The following is a 23782-nucleotide window of genomic DNA, read 5'->3' as shown; positions in this document are numbered from 1 at the left end:
CATCACCCTCTCTAACATTTACAATATGGTAAGATTTTACTGTTGAAATTTAAAGATACAGAGCCCCAAATATCAACCCATTGGCTACATAGTGACATTTTTCCAATACTTCTAAATGGGTTCAAAAAAAATTCTCCCATTGGACCAATACGTTTACAATGCAGATGTATCATACACACCCCCCTCTATGATATCTTACAATACGGTATGATTTTACTGTGGAAATTTAAAGATACAGAGCCCCAAATACCAACCCATTGGCTATATAGTGACATAATTGCAAATTGGGTTCAAAACCAATTCTCCCATTGGACCAATACGTTTACAATGCAGATGTGTCATACATACCCCCCTCTATGATATCTTATAATACGGTAAAATTTTACTGTGGAAATTTAAAGATACAGAGCCCCAAATACCAAACCATTGGCTACATAGTGACATTTTTGCAATATTTCAAATTGGGTTCAAAACCAATTCTCCCATTGGACCAATACGTTTACAATGCAGATATAAACACCCAAATATCTGTACATTGGCTAGTTACAATCAATATATGCCCTAAATATTAGCCCATTCATCGAAATTGATGTTTTCATAATATATATATATATATATATATATATATATATATATATATATATATAAAGAGTCCAAAGGGTTGCTGCACTTAAAAACTTTCAGTTGCTTTATTTCATGTAGTCACATGGAAAAATTACAAAGCAAGTACAATCTTTCCAGACGTAATCATGACATTAAATGCCTATATAATGCAGATATGGATGGATTACGTTTTGGGCTAGTATGCTTGCGCCCTTCCTAAGATCCGTCAGAGCATATCTAACAGGTTTACTGCAATCAATCCTTTAAATACAAATTAGTGGTATACATCACATGTGGAAACAATATGGTTGATTGATATAATTCATAGTATATTCATCACCTGTGCAGATACGTGTTTTTTACACCATAGACACAAGATCTAACAATTAGCGGCCGATATCCTTATCTCATCATTCTTATTCTCCAAATGTGTTATATGAACCTATGAAAAATACATACATAGATAGAATGAGCATAGCCATATACAGACCTCCCTATTTTGAAACACATTTCTATGTTTTTTTCATTTTATTATCACTTATAAATCAATACTGTTAAATAAACAAATAAAGATCCCAATCAACATTTAAACCATATGGAGCAATAGTATTTAGAAAATGTATCCAATAAACTTCTCTTTTTCTCAGGGTTATTTCACAGTTACCCCCCTCCTATTTTTCTCTATTCCCTCTAGGACCATATACTTTAATTGTGATGCATTATGTCCATATTCCACAAAATGTCTGACTAATGGTAGTCGTGTTAGTTTGTCATGTATTGAATATCTGTGTCTTGCTATCCTGTCTTTTACTTTTTGTGTAGTTTCTCCAACATACACTAAACCGCATGGGCACTTAATGGCATATCTGACATATGATGATTGGCAAGTGTAATACCCACGTATAGGGATATTGAAGCCCCTATGTGGATGTGCAAAAACTTTTCCTTTTATCATGGAGTTGCATTGTATGCATGACAAACAGGGATACGATCCGAGGGTTTTTTGTTCTAAAAACGTTGGTTTAATAAATGTGGATGTTGGTTGATCCGATTTTATTAATTAGTCGGTCCCGTATTGTTCTACCTTTCCTATATGAGAACATGGGGGGATTCCAGAATTCCTGTTTTTAAGTGCAGCAACCCTTTGGACTCTTTTTCTATATATAAGGTCGGTGGGAAGACCTGATTGCTGGCAGTGAATCGTAAGCTGGGTGAGGCTCTCCTCTACGATTTGAATGTATTCTTCCCTTGAGAACGAGCACCAGCTATTTTGTGTGGAATCATCACAAGGATGGCAACGAGTGGCTTATACTCTTTCTCTGAAACTGAGGCCTCAAGGATCTTCACAGACACTATGGGATCCAGAGATTTCCTGACCCAGTCATCCCCAATACAACTAATCAAGAAAATGGAGAAGCTTACACAGAGAGCTATTACAATGGAACTACACGAGGTAACACTAGCGGAATACTATAAGATGCAAATGATCCCCAGAGGATTAAGAGTTCGTACCACCACCAGAGGGCGCCCGATTGCAGAAGGAACCATAGGACTGCAGTAGGCCGCAAAGCCGGGGCCTCAATTACCGGCGCGGCCCAACGCGATCGCGCCGGGAGGGGGGTGTCGAACAGACACAGGATACCCCAGCTGATAGCAAGACCACTGATTTGCAACTGTCTGATGGCTTGACTTCAGTGTAGTATCTGAGGTAGATAAAAGACATCACAGTGACTATGGAGGAAGAGGACGGACATGACGGGGGGTTACTGGGTGTAAATATAAAATAACATCTTATTACCTCCTCTGCAGCCAATTGCAAAGATATCCTCCTCTTCTTCCTGCAAACTTTCTTCTCTCTAGAAACTTATCTGTAGATGAAATCACTTCCTGTGTGTATCTTTTATCACTTCCTGTTTGTAGATGAAATCACTTCCTGTGTGTAGATGACATCACTTCCTGTCCATATCTTCTACCACTTCCTGTCTCTGCATTCCAATGACCATAAGTGTGATTGCCATCTTGTGGAGAAAATAAATACCGCAGCCTTTGCCTTTATATACTTTGAAAGCTACTTCATGGATTGTTCCGTTTTGGTGCATAACCACCTGCCATATCGCCATTGTTGTATAGAAACAACAAGACAGCTGACTCCTGAAGGTTGGGTTTGTATAGGAATGGCCTCCTCTTTTCGCTGCTGATGAGCATCTTTGTGTAGCGCTGGTAGATTTTCATCTACTGCTTATAGGTAAATTTAGTGGGTTATCTGTTTTATACATAGTCAGATTTAGCCTCTATTCCAGTTTGGCTGTGTTGCATGTAGTTTCACACTGTGCCTGTGGGTGTCGTTGTCGCCATGGATCGGTGTTGGAAAGGCAACACGTTAAAGTGTATGAGTGCTCTTCTGTCCCGGAGATAACTTGGTGGAGGTGGTCCTCCGAGTTGCATTCTGGGAGAGGGTATTTATGGGACAGACGCCATGTTTTAGGGTCTGTTTCGTTCCTCCTGCTGGCCCTCCTGGCCGACAGGTATGTGTTAGGAGTACTAGTTTTGTCAGTGGATCCGCGCTACAGGGTATATTGCAACTGCAGCCCCCCTATGTAAGCAAGGGACACTAACGTGTGCCCTAAAACGAATAAGTATAACAAAATAGGGAATGGCGCTGTGCATAAAGGATGTATTGGTATATGATGTTTATTTAATGGTGGTGATAGGTGTACCAATGTGACATGCTATAGCGGACACCAATAAGTGGTACCCTCAAAATGCACCCCTGTTTTATCCCACGTATAAATGGGAAAAGTAAGAATTAATAAATAGTGATAGAAAAATGCTAGTTGATAAATAAATTAGTGAGTGACAATAAATATAAAAACAGCTATGATCTCATATAAAAATTATTAGTATTAATGACCACTAATAATATGGTGTAAAAAGATATAAGTGCAAAAAGTGTCAGGTGCAGTACAAGTGGCAATATTCCAGCCACTGCTGGATGATAGAAATAAACTGCAGATGTTAAATTAGAATAAAGGGTGTCCACAATCCTCTATAATGAAAAACAGAAAATGCAAAGCAATATGTGTAAAAAAATTCATATATAACACATACACAAATGTGAGGTTTATACACAAATATATATATATAAAAAATGTGTAAAGTAGAGGGTATCCACAGTCCTCTGTAATAAAGTGCTAGGAATGCAAAAAGTAGATACGTGGAAAAAATGTCATATAAATATACTTTAAATGTGCAGATATTAGGACTCAAACCAGTAAATAATTAATATGTATATATAGAGATAGTAAACTAATTGATAACAGTATAGAGTCTCATGTGAAAGTGGCCAAAGAGTTCATGTGATGTCTTCCACCGAATTTCCTCCAAATATTTAAAACAAACTCCCCCTGATGTGATCCCACTCACCGGAACGCTGTACCCCTGCAGGGGTATAAGCATAGGATGTTTGTACGCCAGATGCCGATCAAATCCAGGTGCCAATCAGATCATTATGTGTTGGTATCCCCTCAACCCGGATCAGCCACTCGTGAAGGAGAAGGGGGAAGATGACAATCCCCTGTTGTGATCCTATTTCCGGCCGGACATCCGCTCCAGAGTATTATATGTAATAAAAGAATTGCTCCACATAGCGTAACTCCATAAAGTATCTTTTATTTGTAGATGTTTAAACAATCCAAAAGGAGCATAATGAATCCAAGGAAATAAACAAGTATAAAGGGAGAGGAGGGAGCATGCAAGCTCTCTACCTCCCCTAGCCGTTCCGGGACGCAGCGTAGTGCACAGTTGCCGCTTGCGTTCCACCGGTCAGCTATCGAAAACCACAGTAGCAGGAAGTGACGTTGTGCGTGCCAAGATAGTCCCGCCTTACGCGTTTCGTCACACGGACGGTGTGACGAAACGCGTAAGGCGCCTCCGATGACGTCCGTGTGACGAAACGCGTAAGGCGGGACTATCTTGGCACGCACAACGTCACTTCCTGCTACTGTGGTTTTCGATAGCTGACCGGTGGAACGCAAGCGGCAACTGTGCACTACGCTGCGTCCCGGAACGGCTAGGGGAGGTAGAGAGCTTGCATGCTCCCTCCTCTCCCTTTATACTTGTTTATTTCCTTGGATTCATTATGCTCCTTTTGGATTGTTTAAACATCTACAAATAAAAGATACTTTATGGAGTTACGCTATGTGGAGCAATTCTTTTATTACATATAATACTCTGGAGCGGATGTCCGGCCGGAAATAGGATCACAACAGGGGATTGTCATCTTCCCCCTTCTCCTTCACGAGTGGCTGATCCGGGTTGAGGGGATACCAACACATAATGATCTGATTGGCACCTGGATTTGATCGGCATCTGGCGTACAAACATCCTATGCTTATACCCCTGCAGGGGTACAGCGTTCCGGTGAGTGGGATCACATCAGGGGGAGTTTGTTTTAAATATTTGGAGGAAATTCGGTGGAAGACATCACATGAACTCTTTGGCCACTTTCACATGAGACTCTATACTGTTATCAATTAGTTTACTATCTCTATATATACATATTAATTATTTACTGGTTTGAGTCCTAATATCTGCACATTTAAAGTATATTTATATGACATTTTTTCCACGTATCTACTTTTTGCATTCCTAGCACTTTATTACAGAGGACTGTGGATACCCTCTACTTTACACATTTTTTATATATATATATTTGTGTATAAACCTCACATTTGTGTATGTGTTATATATGAATTTTTTTACACATATTGCTTTGCATTTTCTGTTTTTCATTATAGAGGATTGTGGACACCCTTTATTCTAATTTAACATCTGCAGTTTATTTCTATCATCCAGCAGTGGCTGGAATATTGCCACTTGTACTGCACCTGACACTTTTTGCACTTATATCTTTTTACACCATATTATTAGTGGTCATTAATACTAATAATTTTTATATGAGATCATAGCTGTTTTTATATTTATTGTCACTCACTAATTTATTTATCAACTAGCATTTTTCTATCACTATTTATTAATTCTTACTTTTCCCATTTATACGTGGGATAAAACAGGGGTGCATTTTGAGGGTACCACTTATTGGTGTCCGCTATAGCATGTCACATTGGTACACCTATCACCACCATTAAATAAACATCATATACGAATACATCCTTTATGCACAGCGCCATTCCCTATTTTGTTATACTTATGTGTTAGGAGTACTACCGTGTGGTCCTCCGACCGGGAGGCCCACGTTGCTGCAGCGTGTGGGTGGGCCCAGAAGCCTGTCTAGGACCTACCACAGCAGCGAGGGGATAGTCCTGTGCTGTCTGTCCTACGGGAAGAAGCTGGACAACTGAGAAGATCCCAGGGGAGGACCCGTCATGGAGACTCAGTTGGAGGATGCATCCTAAAGTTAACCTACCGCATAGTACTGCCGGGTTGGCTTAAAGGTTCTAGTGCTGTGTTTGTCTGTCCATCGTAAACCATTACATCCTGTGGGTTTGGGTTTCTATTCCATTCAAGTCTGTGGCAGAGACTTTTGTTTGTGCTGCGTGTCTGGTTGCTAGGTTAGTGAGAGAAACCTATCCGGGCGGGCAAAGATTCAACTCTAAAAGGAGAGTACATTTATCTACAAGATTCCAATTCATAATACTACATCAAGAAAAGGTATTTGAACTTCCCTGCAACTCTTCTTCTACCTCTTTCCTGCTACTTCCTTCAGTTACTCTTTATTAAAGCATTGGAAAAGATACTCAAGTGTCTGGTGTCTACACTGTCTGGGATTAAACTCAACGGGACCCTAGACCCGGTTCTGGTGAAATTGAGGTAACAAAGGTAATGACAACAGCCCGCTTTAAACCAGCAGCTCCACCGTGAGTTATTGCTACACTTGGCACCCCAGATGTTTTGGAACTTAATTTCTAGGGATGCACCGATTGGGTTTTTTGGTGCCGAAACCGATACCGAAAATAAATCTTCCTTGATCCCGAAAACCGAAACCGGTACTGAAACAGCACCAAAACCTAAATAGGCTTTTTTTTATATATTACCCAAAAAAATTATTGGATATACAAAATTGTGTTACGTTCGTATTCGTTATATTATTTATATTCAACTTAATCATTAATTTTATGAAGAAAAGAATACTACGATCCAGTAATGTCAAAAAGTACTTTAATAAAAAGTAACCCACATAAAATTGGACAGTGCACACAGAAGATGAAAATAAAATAAGACTGCAGTCAATGCACATTACATCACCATACCAAATAAAACAGGCATAAAAAAATAATAATAATAATAATAATAATATATAATATTAATAATATTAATTAATATTAATATAATATTAAAAAAAAGACTGACTTTTTTATATTTTATTAATCGCCAACTTACATCAGAACTAGTAATTCAGTTCTCTCTCTCTAAGGTTTCAGCGGCTGGATGTGCGATAAGTGTATGTATGTAGCTGCGGGTTACATACATAGTCATACAGTAGACCACACTGTGTTCCGGCCCCGGGTATGGGCGGAGACATCAGACTAGTCTACAGCAGCGGTGCTCAGCCAATCACAGCAAGCAATGTAGACTAGTCTGTTTTCATGGAAGTCTCCATCCATACCCGGAACACAGTGGGGTATAGTGTATATAGTACTGTATGTAGACAGCCACAGATACAGAACATACAGTTTTGCACATGCAGCGGGCTGACAGCTTAGGGAGAGAGCCGAGAGACAATGACATAGTTTGGCCCAACAACAGAACTTCAACAAACTATGTATAAGTACATTAAAGAACAACTCTCTCAACTAACCATAACAGGAATATGGCAGAAGGCCGTTATTCTGTTTCACAGTTTCTGTAAATATAACACAGTACAGTGCTATGCTATAATAACATTTTTATTTTATTATTTTCTTTCAACTTAAATGAGAACTAGTAGTTTTTTTCCCCAGGTTCTCTCCCTAAGGTGTCAGCGGCTGGATGTTTGATATAAAAGTGTATGTATGTATCTGCTGGTTAGATACATACATAGTCATACAGTAGACCGCACTGTGTTCCGGGTATGGGCGGAGACATCCTGGAAGTGGAACACAGAGTAGTCTACAGCAGCGGTGCTCAGGCAATCACAGCAAGCAATGTAGAACACAGTGTACCCGGAACACAGTGCGGTATAGTACTGTAGTATGTAGACAGCCACAGATACAGAACATACAGTTTTGCATTTGCACATGCAGCGGGCTGACAGCTTAGGGAGAGACATAGTTTGGCCCAACAGCAACAAACTATGGTATAGTAGTTCAAAAGCTGGAGTTCTCTCTTAAATTGAAGTGGAAAAAACTGTAGAAGAACTACAATGAACAACCAACAAATGGCACAACTAGACAATTGGAACATACTAGGTTGTCAATCATACTATGTTGTATTTTCCAATTGTCCAATAAAACAGTCCAATACCAATTCATTTACTGTGTTTAACATGGTAAATGAATTGGTCTATGCTATGGATTTTCAAATCTATTTCAGTAAAAGTGGCAGATTTCGCTTTAACCACTTCAGCCCCGGAAGGTTTTACCCCCTTCCTGACCAGAGCACTTTTTACAATTTGGCACTGCGTCGCTTTAACTGCTAATTGCGCGGTCATGCAATGCTGTACCCAAACGAAATTTGCGTCCTTTTCTTCCCACAAATAGAGCTTTCTTTTGATGGTATTTGGTCACCTCTGCCGTTTTAAAAAAAATGATATTTTCTACTTTTTGTTATAAAAAAAATCCAATAAACTAAATTTTAGTCATACATTTAGGCCAAAATGTATTCGGCCACATGTCTTTGGTAAAAAAAATGTCAATAAGTGTATATTTATTGGTTTGCGCAAAAGCGTCTACAAACTAGGGTACATTTTCTGGAATTTACACAGCTTTTAATTTATGTCTGCCTATGTCATTTCTTGAGGTGCTAAAATGGCAGGGCAGTACAAAACCCCTCCAAATGACCCCAATTTGGAAAGTAGACACCCCAAGGAAATTGCTGAGAGGCATGTTGAACCCATTGAATATTTATTTTTTTTGTCCCAAGTGATTGAATAATGACAAAAAAAAAAAAAAAAATTTACAAAAAGTTGTCACTAAATGATATATTGCTCACACAGGCCATGGGCATATGTGGAATTGCACCCCAAAATACATTCAGCTGCTTCTCCTGAGTATGGGGATACCACATGTGTGGGACTTTTTGGGAGCCTAGCCGCGTACGGGACCCCGAAAACCAATCACCGCCTTCAGGATTTCTAAGGGCATAAATTTTTGATTTCACTCCTCACTACCTATCACAGTTTTGAAGGCCATAAAATGCCAAGATGGTACAAAACCCCCCAAATGACCCCATTTTGGAAAGTAGACACCCCAAGCTATTTGCTGAGAGGCATGGTGAGTATTTTGCAGCTCTCATTTGTTTTTGAAAATGAAGAAAGACCAGAAAAATTTTTTTTTTCTTTTTTCAATTTTCAAAACTTTGTGACAAAAAGTGAGGTCTGCAAAATACTCACTATACCTCTCAACAAATAGCTTGGGGTGTCTACTTTCCAAAATGGGGTCATTTGGGGGGGTTTGTGCCACCTGGGCATTCCATGGCCTCCGAAACTGTGATAGGTAGTGAAGAGTGAAATCGAAAATTTACGCCCTTAGAAAGCCTGAAGGCGGTGATTGGTTTTCGGGGTCCCGTGCGCGGCTAGGCTCTCAAAAAGTCCCACACATGTGGTATCCCCGTACTCAGGAGAAGCAGCAGAATGTATTTTGGGGTGTAATTTCACATATGCCCATGGCCTGTTTGAGCAATATATCATTTAGTGACAACTTTGTGCAAAAAAAAAAAAAAATTTGTCTCTTTCCCGCAACTTGTGTCACAATATAAAATATTCCATGGACTCGACATGACTCTCAGCAAATAGCTTGGGGTGTCTACTTTCCAAAATTGGGTCATTTGGGGGGGTTTTGAACTATCCTGGCATTTTATGCACAACATTTAGAAGCTTATGTCACACATCACCCACTCTTCTAACCACTTGAAGACAAAGCCCTTTCTGACACCTATTGTTTACATGAAAAAATTATTTTTTTTTGCAAGAAAATTACTTTGAACCACCAAACATTATATATTTTTTTAAAGCAAATGCCCTACAGATTAAAATGGTGGGTGTTTCATTTTTTTTTTCACACAGTATTTGTGCAGCGATTTTTCAAACGCATTTTTTGTGAAAAAAACACACTTTTTTAAATTTTAATGCATTAAAACACACTATATTGCCCAAATGTTTGATGGAATAAAAAAGATGATCTTAAGCCGAGTACATGGATACCAAACATGACATGCTTTAAAACAAACGTGCAGTGGCAACAAAATTAATACATTTTTAAAAGCCTTTAAAAGCCTTTACAGGTTACCACTTTAGATTTACAGAGGAGGTCTACTGCTAAAATTACTGCCCTCGATCTGACCTTCGCGGTGATACCTCACATGCATGGTGCAATTGCTGTTTACATTTGACGCCAGACCGACGCTTGCGTTCGCCTTAGCGCGAGAGCAGGGGGCGACAGGGGTGCTTTTTTTTTTTTTTTTTTTTTTTTCTTTATTATTTTTTTGCTTTTTTATCTTATTTTTAAACTGTTCCTTTCATTTTTTTTAAAAATCATTTTTATTGTTATCTCAGGGAATGTAAATATCCCCTATGATAGCAATAGGTAGTGACAGGTACTCTTTTTTGAAAAAATTGGGGTCTATTAGACCCTAGATCTCTCCTCTGCCCTCAAAGCATCTGACCACACTAAGATCGGTGTGATAAAATGCTTCCCCAATTTCCCAATGACGCTGTTTACATCCGGCGAAATCTAAGTCATAAAATGCTCGTAGCTTCCGGTTTCTTAGGCCATAGAGATGTTTGGAGCCACTCTGGTCTCTGATCAGCTCTATGGTCAGCTGGCTGAATCACCGGCTGCTTTCTCAGGTTCCCTGTTGAGACAGGAGAGCCAGAGAAAAACACGGAAGACGGCAATAGGCTGTTCAGCTAAATAAATGTCCAGCTGTTGGGTAGCTGCACTTGTTGTGGCACCGCTATGGATTGGGGTGCATTCGTGTAAAATTTCTTCAAACATATCAGATACGGAGTGTTCCTCTTCACTTGTATGCAACCGTTTCTCACTTTCCTCTGTGCGACACCTCAGAACTCCTTCACTAGATGCTTCCACCACCTCCATTTGTGCCAGTATCATTTCCCGTGCACGCTACTTTTTCTCCACATTAAAGTAATGCTCTTTAAATCGAGGATCTAGAACTGTTGCAATGCAGTACAGAGGGTGGGACTCGGTGTCTTGAAACAGGTTGGTAACGGCCTCCAGTAGAGTGGTTTTAGCCGTTTTTACGCCATGGTCTGTTTCTACCTCTTTTCCAAGCAGACGCTTCAGTGCAGCAATCAAGGGGATAACTTTAGCAATGGAAGCATTAGTTGAGCTTATTTCTTTTGTTAACTGTTCAAATGGAGATAGAAGAGACAAACTATTTTCAACTAACATTCACTGATGTGCACTCAGTGTTGCTGGCAGCTCGTAATCTGCAATGTATGCAGATAAAACACGCTTTTGTTCAAAAAGACTTTGTAGCACATAGTAGGTGCTGTTCCAAGGAGTGTCTACATCTTGCTGCAGTCGTTTCTGTGCCATTCCAAACTGCATCTGCAAAGCTTATAATCTGGAATAAGCAAGCGGAGAATGCTTAAAGTGACCCACAATTTTTATTCCTTTGGATACGATATCAGATATGGTGCGCTGACTCCACTTCTTCATTCACAGCCAATTGTAGCGTGTGTGCCATGCGCGGTATGCTTTGAAGTTCACTGTCCTCCTTGGCCTTTGCCATGTTCCATGCATTATCTCGGACAATTAAATGCACTTTAGACTTCTCAATGTGCCAAGTGTCAAGCATGGTTTTTAAAGCATCAGATATTGCTGCTGCAGTATGTGATCCAACAAACTCACGTGCGTTAAGTAGGATGTTTTGTAATTGGAATTTGTCATCTATCCACTGTTCTGTCAGGCTGAGCATGCTCGTTGGACTGACATCTGAACTCCAAATGTCGGTAGTAAAACTGATTTCTATGATGTCGGTAGTCATCATAGCGTTCTTTCTAACACTGCTAAACAATTCATGTAGACTGGTATCTGAAAAGTAGCGTCTGCTTGGTAGCGAGTAACGTGGCTCAATATGTTGCATGAGCCTACAGAATCCAATGTCCTCCACAACAGAGAATTGCCGGTCGTCTAATGCAAGAAATTCCATAATTTTAGCTGTAATGGCATAAACTTTGGGACGTCACTTGCATATTTTTTAACCTTTTCATACACTGTGGCCACAGATGGTGTTTTGAAAGTGGCGCTGTTTTCTTGTAATCAGAATGCTGAACTGGATGACGTGTTTTCAGGTGGTGTATCAAACCTGTTGTTGAAAAATTCTTTGGCACTGTACCCCCTCTTGAAATTTCTGTTGAGCAAAGACTACAGATTGCAAATTTGGGGTCTTTATCAGAAACTTTAAAATATTTCCACACTGCAGACATGGTCCACCTTTCCTGGTAACGTAGAATAATATCATAGAATGATTTATAGTAGGAGTGAAATCTGAGGGGGGGGGGGGAACGAAATTAATTTAAAAGCTAAACCCCAGGAGGCAGCTTTAAAAAATAAAATAAAAACTAACCAATGCTTTTTTCTTTTTTTGCTGATGGCGCTGCTCTTGGCATGCTAGGTAGTTATGTCTGCACTTGTCAGTACATCTGACTTGTACCAAAAAAATATAATTGAACTGAATAAATTTGATTTGAAATGGAATGTATTGCTTGCAAATTGCAATTGCATGCTATTTTATTTTTTTTGAGCTATTCTGTAGTATACTTCATGCGCCTTGCTGTCATTGAATAAAATTTGTCAATTAGTCTCAGCGTAGTATTATAAGTTATACAGTTATATGACACTGACATGACAGCAAGCGCATGAATTTTTTAAACATGACAGTACACAATAAATATAATTATTAATATATTATATATGAAATATAATATATTATATATTTATTGCATACTGTCATGTTTAAAAAATTCATGCACTGGCTGTCATGTCAGTACTGTATAACTTATACTACGCTGTCAAAGTGACACATTCAATAACAGCAAGCGCATAAATTTTATACTGTATACTACAGAATAGCTCAAAAAAAAAAAAAAATAGCTTGCAATTTGCAATCCATTACCTTCCATTTCAAATCATATTTAATAACTCAGTCAGTTCAATTATATATTTTTTTTGCTACAAGTCAGATCAGATGTACTGCAGTGCAGACACAGTCATTTTAAATAGTCAGTACTAGTACTATAATAAAATAATCAAGAAATAAAATTACTAGTTTGTTTCTGTCAGTTTAAGAAGGCAAAAGCAGCAATGCTCACCGGCGAATAGTAATGGTAGCCATCCAGGAGTGACAGTGCCCACTCTTGCACTTGAGTATGCTATGTGCAGCCCTCTATGAAGCCGTCTCTTGCTTCCCAACAGCGCCTCTCAGTTCCCAGCAGCATCTCACAAACATGAGGAGCGTCAGCGGAGAAGGTGCCAGCGTCTCAGCAGGGAACGTGCTTACGAGTGCGGCGTTGCGGCATCTTAACTGCGAGGGACATGCACACCACCCACACAACGAGTGACGTCACCCGCTGGTTCTGCCGCCTCTACTGCGCATGTGCGATTTTCAACACCAGTATCGGCAAGAATTCTCTTTCGGCTTTTTGCCGAAAGGGCCATTTTCGGCTGATATGTTTCAGTGGCCGAAATTTCGGTGCATCCCTATTAATTTCCCATGATGCTCAACTACACTGCAGAGTGCATGAGAATCATGGGAAATGTGCAGCAGAATGCTTCGTGATCACTGTGTTCATCAGATACGGCAGATCAAAGAGCAGGGTACAGACCAATGAAATTGGCCCCATGTGATCACTGTGACCAATCACAGCCACCAACATGCATCACAAAGCTGCATGTTGGAGCCACCACTTTGTTTTCTCTTATACTGATCGGCTCTGGGAATCAGAGTGTTATCCCAGTGATCACCATAGTACAGTGTCACCAGAGCAGCCAACCAATGTCCCTGATCACTACCAACTCCAGGTACAGTATCACCATACCAGTGCAACCGGCAACAGTGTCCCTTATTGCTAGCCACCCCAGTACCAAGTCACCAGACCAGTGCAGCCAATCATAGTGTTCTTGATCACCGTCACAACTGTTCTTGATTGCGGCTACACCAGTCCCACTGTCACCAGCCAGGAACAGTGTTCCTGATCAGTGTTCCTGATCTTACACTGGTCCGGTGACTTACAGGGTCACCGGACCAGTGTAAGCCAGCAACAGTGTTCCTGCTTCTAGTCCCAGTGTCATCAGAACAACATAAGTCAATGACAGTGTTCCTGAGTAGGGATGGGCGAACGGTTCGGCCAGAGCATAAGTTCGGGCCGAACTTTGGTTGTTCGGATGTTCTGCGAACACCGAACATTATGCGGTATTCGGGGCAAATTCAAAAGCTGCCATAACACCGTTAAAATCTATGGGACACTAACATGAAAAATCAAAAGTGCTCATTTTAAAGGCTTATATGCAAGTTATTGTCTTAAAAAGTGTTTGGGGACCTGGGTCCTGCCCCAGGGGACATGTATCAATGCAAAATTTTTTTTAAAAAAACATCGTTTTTTTCGGGAGCAGTGATTTTTTTAATGCTTAAAGTGAAACCATAAAAATGAAATATTCCTTTAAATATCGTGCCTGGGGGGTGACTATAGTATACCTGTAAAGTGGCACATTTTTCCCGTGTTTAGAACAGTACCACAGCAAAATGACATTTCTAAAGGAAAAATTGTCATTCAAAACTAATTGCGGCTGTAATGAATTGTCGGGTCTCGGCAATATAGATAAAACTCATTGAGAAAAAGAGCATGGGATCCCCCCCAGTTCATTACCAGGCCCTTTGGGTCTGGTATGAATATTAAGAGAAACCTCGAACCAAAATCTAAAAAGAAATTCCTTGGGGGTCCCCTAAAATCCATACCAGGCCCTTCAGGTCTGATATGGAAATTAAGGGGAACCCTGCGCCAATGTTTTTTAAAAAATGGTGTAGGGGTCCCCCCAAAATCCATACCAGATCCTTAAGGTCTGGTATGGATTTTAAGGGGAACCCTGCGCCAAAATTTAAAAAAATGGCGTAGGGGTCCCACCAAAATCCATACCAGACCCTCATCCGAGCACGCAACTAGGTGGCCCCGCCCCCTCTGATGCCACGGGGAAGCCATGGGAAAGTCGCCGTGGCATCAGAGCATCACATGGCTGGAGCCTCCCATGGAGGCGGATGGGTGGCGTTTTTTTTTTTTCAGTCTGTCGGTGGAGCGATATAAGAAGATAAATGGACACCACACCAGTCCCAGTGCCACTAGACCAGTGTAAGCCATCAACAGGGGCCTGTAATTACAATTTTTGATGCAGTACTTTGTTAAACAGGGGCTGAAAAATTGGGTCTTGGGCACTGGTGCTGGTGCCACAACACTGCAACCCCTCACAGATACTCTAGTTGGAGTGCAGGAATGAGCCCTGCTGCAAAGTAATGCATCAAAAAAACAGGGGCGAGTAATTACAATTTTTGATGCAGTACTTTGTTAAACAGAGGCTGAAAAATTGGGTCTTAGGCACTGGTGCTGGTGCCACAACACTGCAACCCCTCACAGATGCTATAGTTGGAGCACAGGAATGAGCCCTGCTGCAAAGTATTGCATCAAAAATTTTAATTACACGCCCCTGTTAAATAGGGGCAGAAAAATTGCCACAACACTGCAACCCCTCACAGATGCTATAGTTGGAGCGCAGGAATGAGCCCTGCTGCAAAGTATTGCATCAAAAATTGCAATTATACGCCCCTGTTAAACAGTGGATGAAAAATTGGGCCTTGGGCACTGGTGCTGGTGCCACAACACTGCAACCCCTCACAGATACTCTGGTTGGAGCGCAGGAATGAGCCCTGCTGCAAAGTATTGCATCAAAAATTATAATCACATGCCCCTGTTAAACAGGGAGTGAAAAATTGGGCCTTGGGCACTGGTGCTGGTGCCACAACACTGCAACCCCTCACATATACTCTAGTTGGAGCGCAGGAATGAGCCCTGCTGCAAAGTATTGCATCAAAAATTGTAATTACATGCCCCTGTTAAACAGGGGCAGAAAAATTGCCACAACACTGCAACCCCTCACAGATGCTATAGTTGGAGCACAGGAATGAGCCCTGATGCAAAGTATTGCATCAAAAATTGTAATTATACGCCCCTGTTAAACAGGGGCTGAAAAATTGGGCCTTGGGCACTGGTGCTGGTGCCACAACAATGCAACCCCTCACAGATACTATAGTTGGAGCGCAGGAATGAGCCCTGCTGCAAAGTATTGCATCAAAAATTGTAATTATACATATAATTATATGTTAAACAGGGGCAGAAAAATTGGGCCTTGGCTACTGGTGGCGGTGCCCAGAAACAAAAATGTTCTTACAAGCTATCAGCATGAAAATTGAGGAGGAAGAAGATTGTGACTCAGCATAACAGGATAGTCACTCAGCATCAGCATAGGCATCTTGAAGGGATCTCACATTTAAAAAAAATCAATCGGTTACATCAGCATCAGGTGTTTGGTAGCTGGTGATCCAAGACTGATATATTTTTATGAAGGTCAGCCGATCGACCGATTTGGTGGACAGGCGCACCCTGTGATCGGTTACAAAGCCTCCAGCAGCACTAAATGTCCATTCCGAAAGAACGCTGGATGCAGGACAGGCCAGTAGCTCAATTGCATACTGTGCAAGCTCTGGTCAGTGATCCATCCTCAAGACCCAGTAACCCAGAGGATTTTCGGTGGGAAAGGTGTAAAAGTCTGATCTTGCCCCTAGGTAATCCTGCACCACGTGAATCAGATTCTGGCGATGGTTGCTGGAACTGATCCGATAGACCTTGGGGCTGCAGACTAAAAAATTGTCTGAACGCATCGGTCAGACGGCCACCTTCTCCACCGCTCCTTCTGTGACTGACCGACACGTTGTCCAGGAGGACCAGGAAATTGTAACCTCCCATGATCTGGAAACGCGTTGCACAAACCTTTCTGCAAGGCCTCCCGAAGATGTTTCATCCTCTGCTCCCTCAGCGACAGCAAGATAAGGTCCGCAACCTTACCCTTGTAATGTGGATCAAGGAGGGTTGCCAGCCAGTAATCATCCCTCCCCTTGATACCAAGAATACGAGGATCCTTCCGCAGGCTTTGCAGGATCAGGGAGGCCATGCAGCGTAGATTTGCTGAGGCAATCGGTCCAGAGTCCTCTGGGTCACTAAGGACGACATGATCCGCAGCCACCTCCTCCCAGCCACGTACAAGTCCATGGGTTTCATCGAACTGTAAATGATCCCTTGAAGACTGCTGCTGATGCTGAGTGCCAGGCTCCACCTCCACGCTGACACAATCCTCCTTCTCCTCCTCTTCCTGTGTGATCGGCAGGCATGCATATATATACACACACACAACACCTAGGATGCATATATATACACAATACACTGTAAGTGCGGCTAACTGACTCACCTGCCTACTCTATCTAACTGAAATCAAATGACATTGTCTCTCTGTCTATCTCTCCGCCGCCGCCGAAACACACTACACAAGGCTGCCAAGCGGGCAGCCTTATATAGTGTGGGGCATGTACTAAACCCCCTGAGCCATAATTGGCCAAAGCCACCCTGGCTTTGGCCAATTACGGCTCTCTGTACAGACAGCTCTGTGATTGGCCAAGCATGCGGGTCATAGTGCATGCTTGGCCAATCATCAGCCAGCAATGCACTGCGATGCCGCAGTGAATTATGGGCCATGACGCGCCACTCTAATTTGGTGCAAATGACCCATAACGTTCGAAATTTGGCGAACGGTCAAACATGCGATGTTCGAGTCGAACATGGGTTAGACTCTAACTCGAAGCTTATCCTTAATGGACCCTGATACATGGCACTGATGGACATCACTGATAAGGAGGCACTGGCAGGCATAATTTGTGGGCAGTGATTGGCATAATTTGTGGCCTCTGATGGACATCTCTGGTGGCCATGGGTGACATACCTGGTGGTCATCAGTAGTGGGCATCTCTGGGGGTCCAGGGTGGGCATCCACGGGGGGGGGCTGCACTGATAATCAATCAGCGCAGACGCCCCTGACAGGAGAACAGCCAATCAGCTCTCCTCTACTCGTGTCTGTCAGATGCAAGTGAGGAAAAGCCGATACACTGTGATCAGCTGTGATTAGACACTGCTGATCACGTGGTAAAGAGCCTCCGTCAGAGTGTTCCGGCTTGTTGTCCTGAAAGACGTAATATGACGGCCAGTCAGGATATCTTAACCACTTTGCGCACGTCATATTGCTATACGGCGGGCGGAAAGTGGTTAAAGACTGATTGTGCCCAGGAAGGAGAACAGTCTATGATCTTGTCTTTGTACATCGGAAGGAAGTTGTCCCCATCCATTGTTTCAGTCAAGTTGGGCATCCCATAACCCCTCTACTCCACCCAGGTTGTTATCCCTAATAAAAACAACAAAAATAATTCAGGGACTGATTTCTTGCGTCCAGATGCAAGTGTATTGCCTGGCTGTGCAGGAATAGTGGAGCCAGTTACTAGCAGTCCCTGTGGAGTGAAGTGCTACATCAATATAGAATCAGACCAAACATTAAAAATGTCTCCCATATGTGGTATCCCCATACTTGGGAGGAGGAGTAGAATGTATTTTGGGGTGAAATTCTAAGTGTGACCATACTGTGTGTTGGGATATTTTATTCATTGACAGCTTTGTGTAAAAATAAGAATTTTAATTTTCTTCCTGTATTTTCTAAAACCTTGTGACAGCAAAATGAAATATTCAAAAGACTCATCGTTCCTCTTTTAAAAAAAAAATACTTTGGGTGTTTACGCTGAATGTGGTTATTGTGTAGGTGTTTCTTCTCTCCTGACACTTTAGTGCCTCAAAGAATGTGATAGGTAGTCAGGAAATCAGATGCAACATTTATGTTCTTTGAAAGCCTGAAGGTGCTCCTTGGATTTTGGACCCCTTAGGCAGCTAAAGAGTCTTACACATGTCTGGTATCCCCATGCTTAGAATGAGTAGAAGAATGTATTTTGTGGTGTTATTGTAAGTATACTCATGCTGTGTGGGAGAAATAACTTGTTAAAATGACAACTTTGTGCAATAAAATCAGATTTGATTTAATTTCTTTATTTACCAAAAAGATTGTTGCAAATATTTACAAAATCCCCAAACTCCTTACGCTTCTTACTAAATGCATTGGACTGTCTACTTTCAAAAATAGGGTAATTTGGGGGTATTTGTAGTGTCCTGGCATTTTAGGGCACCATGAAATGTGATAGGTAGTCAGGAAATCAGATTCAACATTTATGCCCTTTGAAAGCCTGAAGGTGCTCCTTGGATTTTGGATCCCCTCTATGTGTCCAGGCAGGTAAAAAGCCTCACACCTGTGATATCCCCATGTTTGGAAGGAAAAGTTTAATGTGTTTTGTGGTGTAATTGTATACCCATGTTGAGTGTGAGAAATAATTTGTTAAAATTAAACTTTGTGAAACAAAATCACATTTTATTTAATTTATTTTTCCAAAAAGTTTCTTGCAAAAATTTACAAATGTAAAAAACTCCCCATGCCTCTTACTAAATACCTTGAACTGTCTACTTTCAAAAAGGGGTCATTTGGGGGTATTTATACTGTCCTGGCATTTTAAAGCCTCGAGAATTAAGACAGGCGATCAAGACATTGGTACTGATTAATTTTCAACATATACACACCATACATTGTAGACTTTATAACTTTCACAAAGATTACATAAAATATACACTGATTTGCTTTTTATTTTATAAAAGAAATGTAGAAGAATACATTGTGGTCTAAATTTATGAAGAAAGATTATTTATTTGCAAAGTTTTATAAGAGAAAGCAACAAAAATACATATATATTTTAAAATGTTCAGGCTTTTTCCTTTATATATTAAAAGCAGTGACAAAATCCAAAAAAAAAAAAAGCTTTACCAGTCTCAAAAAATTATATAAAATTCACTTGGGTACAGTGTTGCATTACCGAGTAATTGCCAAAGAGTCACAGTGATGAAAAACAAATGGCGTGGACAGGAAGGGCATTCAACATGGCGGTCTTCAAGTGTTTAACAAACAATAAATATTAAGCTAGAATCTAAATCAAAACCTTTCTAATTGAGGACAATAAAATATGTAATAGAAGAAGGTGGTAATAAACTATAATAAAGCCCGGAAGCGATCCGATGCGGCCGTTTGCTGGGCAGGAAGTCGAGTGAGACTGAGATGGCCTCCACTCGTCTCTATGCCCTTGGAGGACCGGAGTGATGTCTGACATCACTTCTGATTCTCGGGTCAAAACTATTTTTTTTTTTTTAAGTCAAAATGCATAAAAAAAAAATAATAATAAAAAAAAAAATTTGCTTTAAAAAGGTAAATGAGAGATCTGGGGTCTTTTTGACCCCAGATTTCTCAATAAAGAGGCCCTGTCATCCTTTTTTTGTATTGCAAGGAATGTTTATGTTCCTTGTAATAGGAATAAAAGTGATAAAAAAGATGAAGGGACAGTGTAAAAATAAAAAATAAATAGTAAAATAAATAAGAAAAAAAAACTGAAAGCATCCCTCCATGCTCAGGTGCAGACGCAAACGCATATGTAAGCCGCGCACAAATGTGTAAACGGTGTACAAATCACACATGTGAGGTATCGTTGTAAACGTTTGAGTGAGAGCAATAATTCTAGTGCAGAACCTCCTCCGTAACTCTAAACAGGTAACACGTAAAAATTTTCAAGCGTCGCCTATGGAGATTTTTAAGTACCGTAGTTTATCACCATTCCATGAATGTGCGCAATTTTAAAGCATGACATGTTTGGTATCTATTTACTCGGCGTAACATCTTTCACATTATACAAAAAAATTGCGTTTTTTTAAAAAAAAATTCATTAAAGTATTTTTTCCCAAAAAATTACATTTGAAAGACCGCTGCGCAAATACTGTGCGACATAAAAAAATTTACAGTTATAGCCCTTTATACTCTATACTCTATATATATATATATATTTATGAATTAATGTTTGTGGGTTCTAAGTAATTTTCTAGCAAAAAATACTTATTTAAACTTCAAACTTAAGGGAGGCCAGATTGTGGCCGTTGGATGTAGAAAATGTCCCGGCATCTGTTAACAATGCCCAATCCTTGGTGTCAGTGAGGAATTGGAGTCCTATCAGTGTCATTGGAAAGAAAGTTGCCCCCATGTTGGCATGTTTGGGCCCCATTGTTGGTGTCATTGGGAGGAATTGTGCCCCAATGTTGGTATCATTGCGAGTAACTGTGCCCTATTAGTGTCATTGGAAAAAATTGTGCCCCAGTGTTAGAGTTATTAGGCGGATTTGTGCCCCATCATTGGTGTCATTGGGCCCCATTGTTGGTGTCATTGGGTCCCATTGTTGGTGCCATTGGTAGGAGTTGAGTTTCGGGAGGAATTGTGCCCCTTCATTGGTGTCAGTGAATGAAATAGCGCCCCGAGGGCCAGATAAAAGCACACCTGCTCCATGGGCCGCAGTTTGAAGACCCCTGGTTTAGAGGATCGTATTACTAGAATTCAATCCCTGCAGACTCAGATCTATCAAACCGAACCTGAAAAATATTCAATATATTCCGCCCCACCCCCAACACACCACTGTTATCAGGAAAAAGATGATTAGGTTGTATGAATTCTCTGGTGTTGCACAAGGTTTCCCTTGTGAATGAAACCTTTCCCGCACTCTGAACATGAATAAGGACGCACTCCCGTGTGAATTCTCTGGTGATACACAAGGCTTTTTTTATGAATGAAGGATTTCCCACACTGAGCATGAATAAGGACGCTCACCTGTGTGAATTCTCCGGTGTTGCACAAGGTATCCTTTGGTAGTGAATGATTTCCCACACTCTGAACACGAATGACGTTCACCCACGTGCAATCTCTGGTGTTGCACAAGGCCTCTTTTTGACATGAAAGATTTCCTGCACTCTGAACATGAATAAGGACGCTCCCCTGTGTGAATTCTCTGGTGTTCATCAAGGGCCTTTTTCTGAGTGAAAGATTTCCCGCACTCTGATCATGAATAGGGGCGCTCACCTGTGTGAATCTTCTGGTGTATATCGAATGAATATTTCCATTTGAAACATTTTCCACACTCCGAGCATGTATAAGGACGCTCGCCCGTGTGATCTCTCTGGTGTACAAAAAGTTTTTCTTTCTCAATGAAACCTTTCCCACACTCTGAACATGAATAGGAACGCTCCCACGTGTGAAGCTTCTGGTGTCTAATAAGATTTTGTTTCTGAGTGAAACTTTTCCCGCACTCTGAACATGAATAGGGACGCTCACCCGTGTGACTTCTTTGATGTATATGAAGGTTTTTTTTGTGAGTGTAACATTTCCCACACTCTGAACATGAGAACGGATGTTCACCCGTGTGACTGTACTGGTGTGAAAGAAGGTTTTGTTTGCTAGTGAAACATTTCCCACACTCTGAACATGAATAGGGACGCTCAGCATTGTGATATTTCTCGTGTCTAAGAAGTTTTCTCTTTTTTGTAAAAAGTTTTCCACACACTGAACATGACAATGAACTCTCTTCTGTGTGATCTCCTTCCTGCCCTGAAGAAGATTCCTCGGGAATAGACGGATCTATTAAAGTATTTCTACTGTGAGATCTTAGAGTTCTGGAATGTGATTTATCAGAAGATTCCTCAGACGTATTCCGCACATTATGGTCATCTGCTGAGAAATAATTTTACAATAAAAGTTAGAAGAATTTTTGGAATCTTGTATTCAGGAGTCATATATGTTGGTCTCGCCCTAAATCTTTGAGCTCCGGCATGTAAGTGGGTGCAATCAGAACAGAAATATAAATTCAAAGTAGATAAAGAATACAATTCACCCAAATCACACTGTGCAACTTTGTGCATTGATGACATTGTTACTGAGGAATGGAGACCAGGGCCGATCCTAGGGTCACAGACGCCTGGGTGCAGAAATATTTCTGGCGCCCCCACATGGGCGTGGTCATCTTACCAACTCCTCCCCTTTACAAATGATTCTATGGCAACGACTCAAATACTGGGCTGCTCCCCTAAGAAGTCTTTGTTACCCTGAAATCCTCCCATGATCTCTTAACAATAAAGAAAATACAGGAAGAGAGAACACTAATGAGACCTGGAGGGGAGTCTCTCTGATGCACACAGAGAGGGCTTCTGTTAGAAAGAGTTCCCAGACATAATATAGGATACGGTCAAAGACTGCAGACATGATACAAGAGATGGTCAGAGACTGCAGACATGATACAGGAGATGGTCAGAGACTGCAGACATGGTACAGGAGATGATCAGAGATTGCAGACATAGTACAGGAGATGATCAGAGACTGTAGACATGATACAAGAGACAGTCAGAGACTGCAGTCATGGTACAGAAGCTGGACAGAGATTGCAGACATGATACAAGAAATGGTCAGAGACTGCAGACATAGTACAGGAGATGATCAGAGACTGCAGACATGATACAAGAGACAGTCAGAGACTGTAGACATAATACAAGAGACAGTCAGAGACTGTAGACATAATACAAGAGACAGTCAGAGACTGCAGACATAGTACAGGAGTTGGTCAGAGACTGCAGACATAATACAGGAGATGATCAGAGACTGCAGACATAGTACAGGAGATGATCAGAGACTGCAGACATGGTACAGGAGTTGGTCAGAGACTGCAGACATAATACAGGAGATGATCAGAGACTGCAGACATAGTACAGGAGATGATCAGAGACTGCAGACATGGTACAGGAGATGGTCAGAGACTGCAGACATGGTACAGGAGTTGGTCAGAGACTGCAGACATAATACAGGAGATGATCAGAGACTGCAGACATAGTGCAGGAGATGATCAGAGACTGCAGACATGGTACAGGAGATGGTCAGAGACTGCAGACATGGTACAGGAG

At 41.1% G+C, this 23782-nt stretch overlaps 1 pseudogene; it reads right to left on the bottom strand.

The window, feature by feature from the left end:
• The window catches only part of LOC141104978 (uncharacterized), a 43491-nt pseudogene that overhangs the window by 9288 nt on the left and 10421 nt on the right, over window positions 1-23782 (bottom strand).

Source organism: Aquarana catesbeiana, linkage group LG08, assembly GCF_042186555.1.
Source record: "Aquarana catesbeiana isolate 2022-GZ linkage group LG08, ASM4218655v1, whole genome shotgun sequence".
Taxonomy (NCBI): domain Eukaryota; kingdom Metazoa; phylum Chordata; class Amphibia; order Anura; family Ranidae; genus Aquarana; species Aquarana catesbeiana.
Note: the sequence above shows the minus strand (reverse complement) of the source record. Positions and strands in the feature narration are given on the sequence as shown.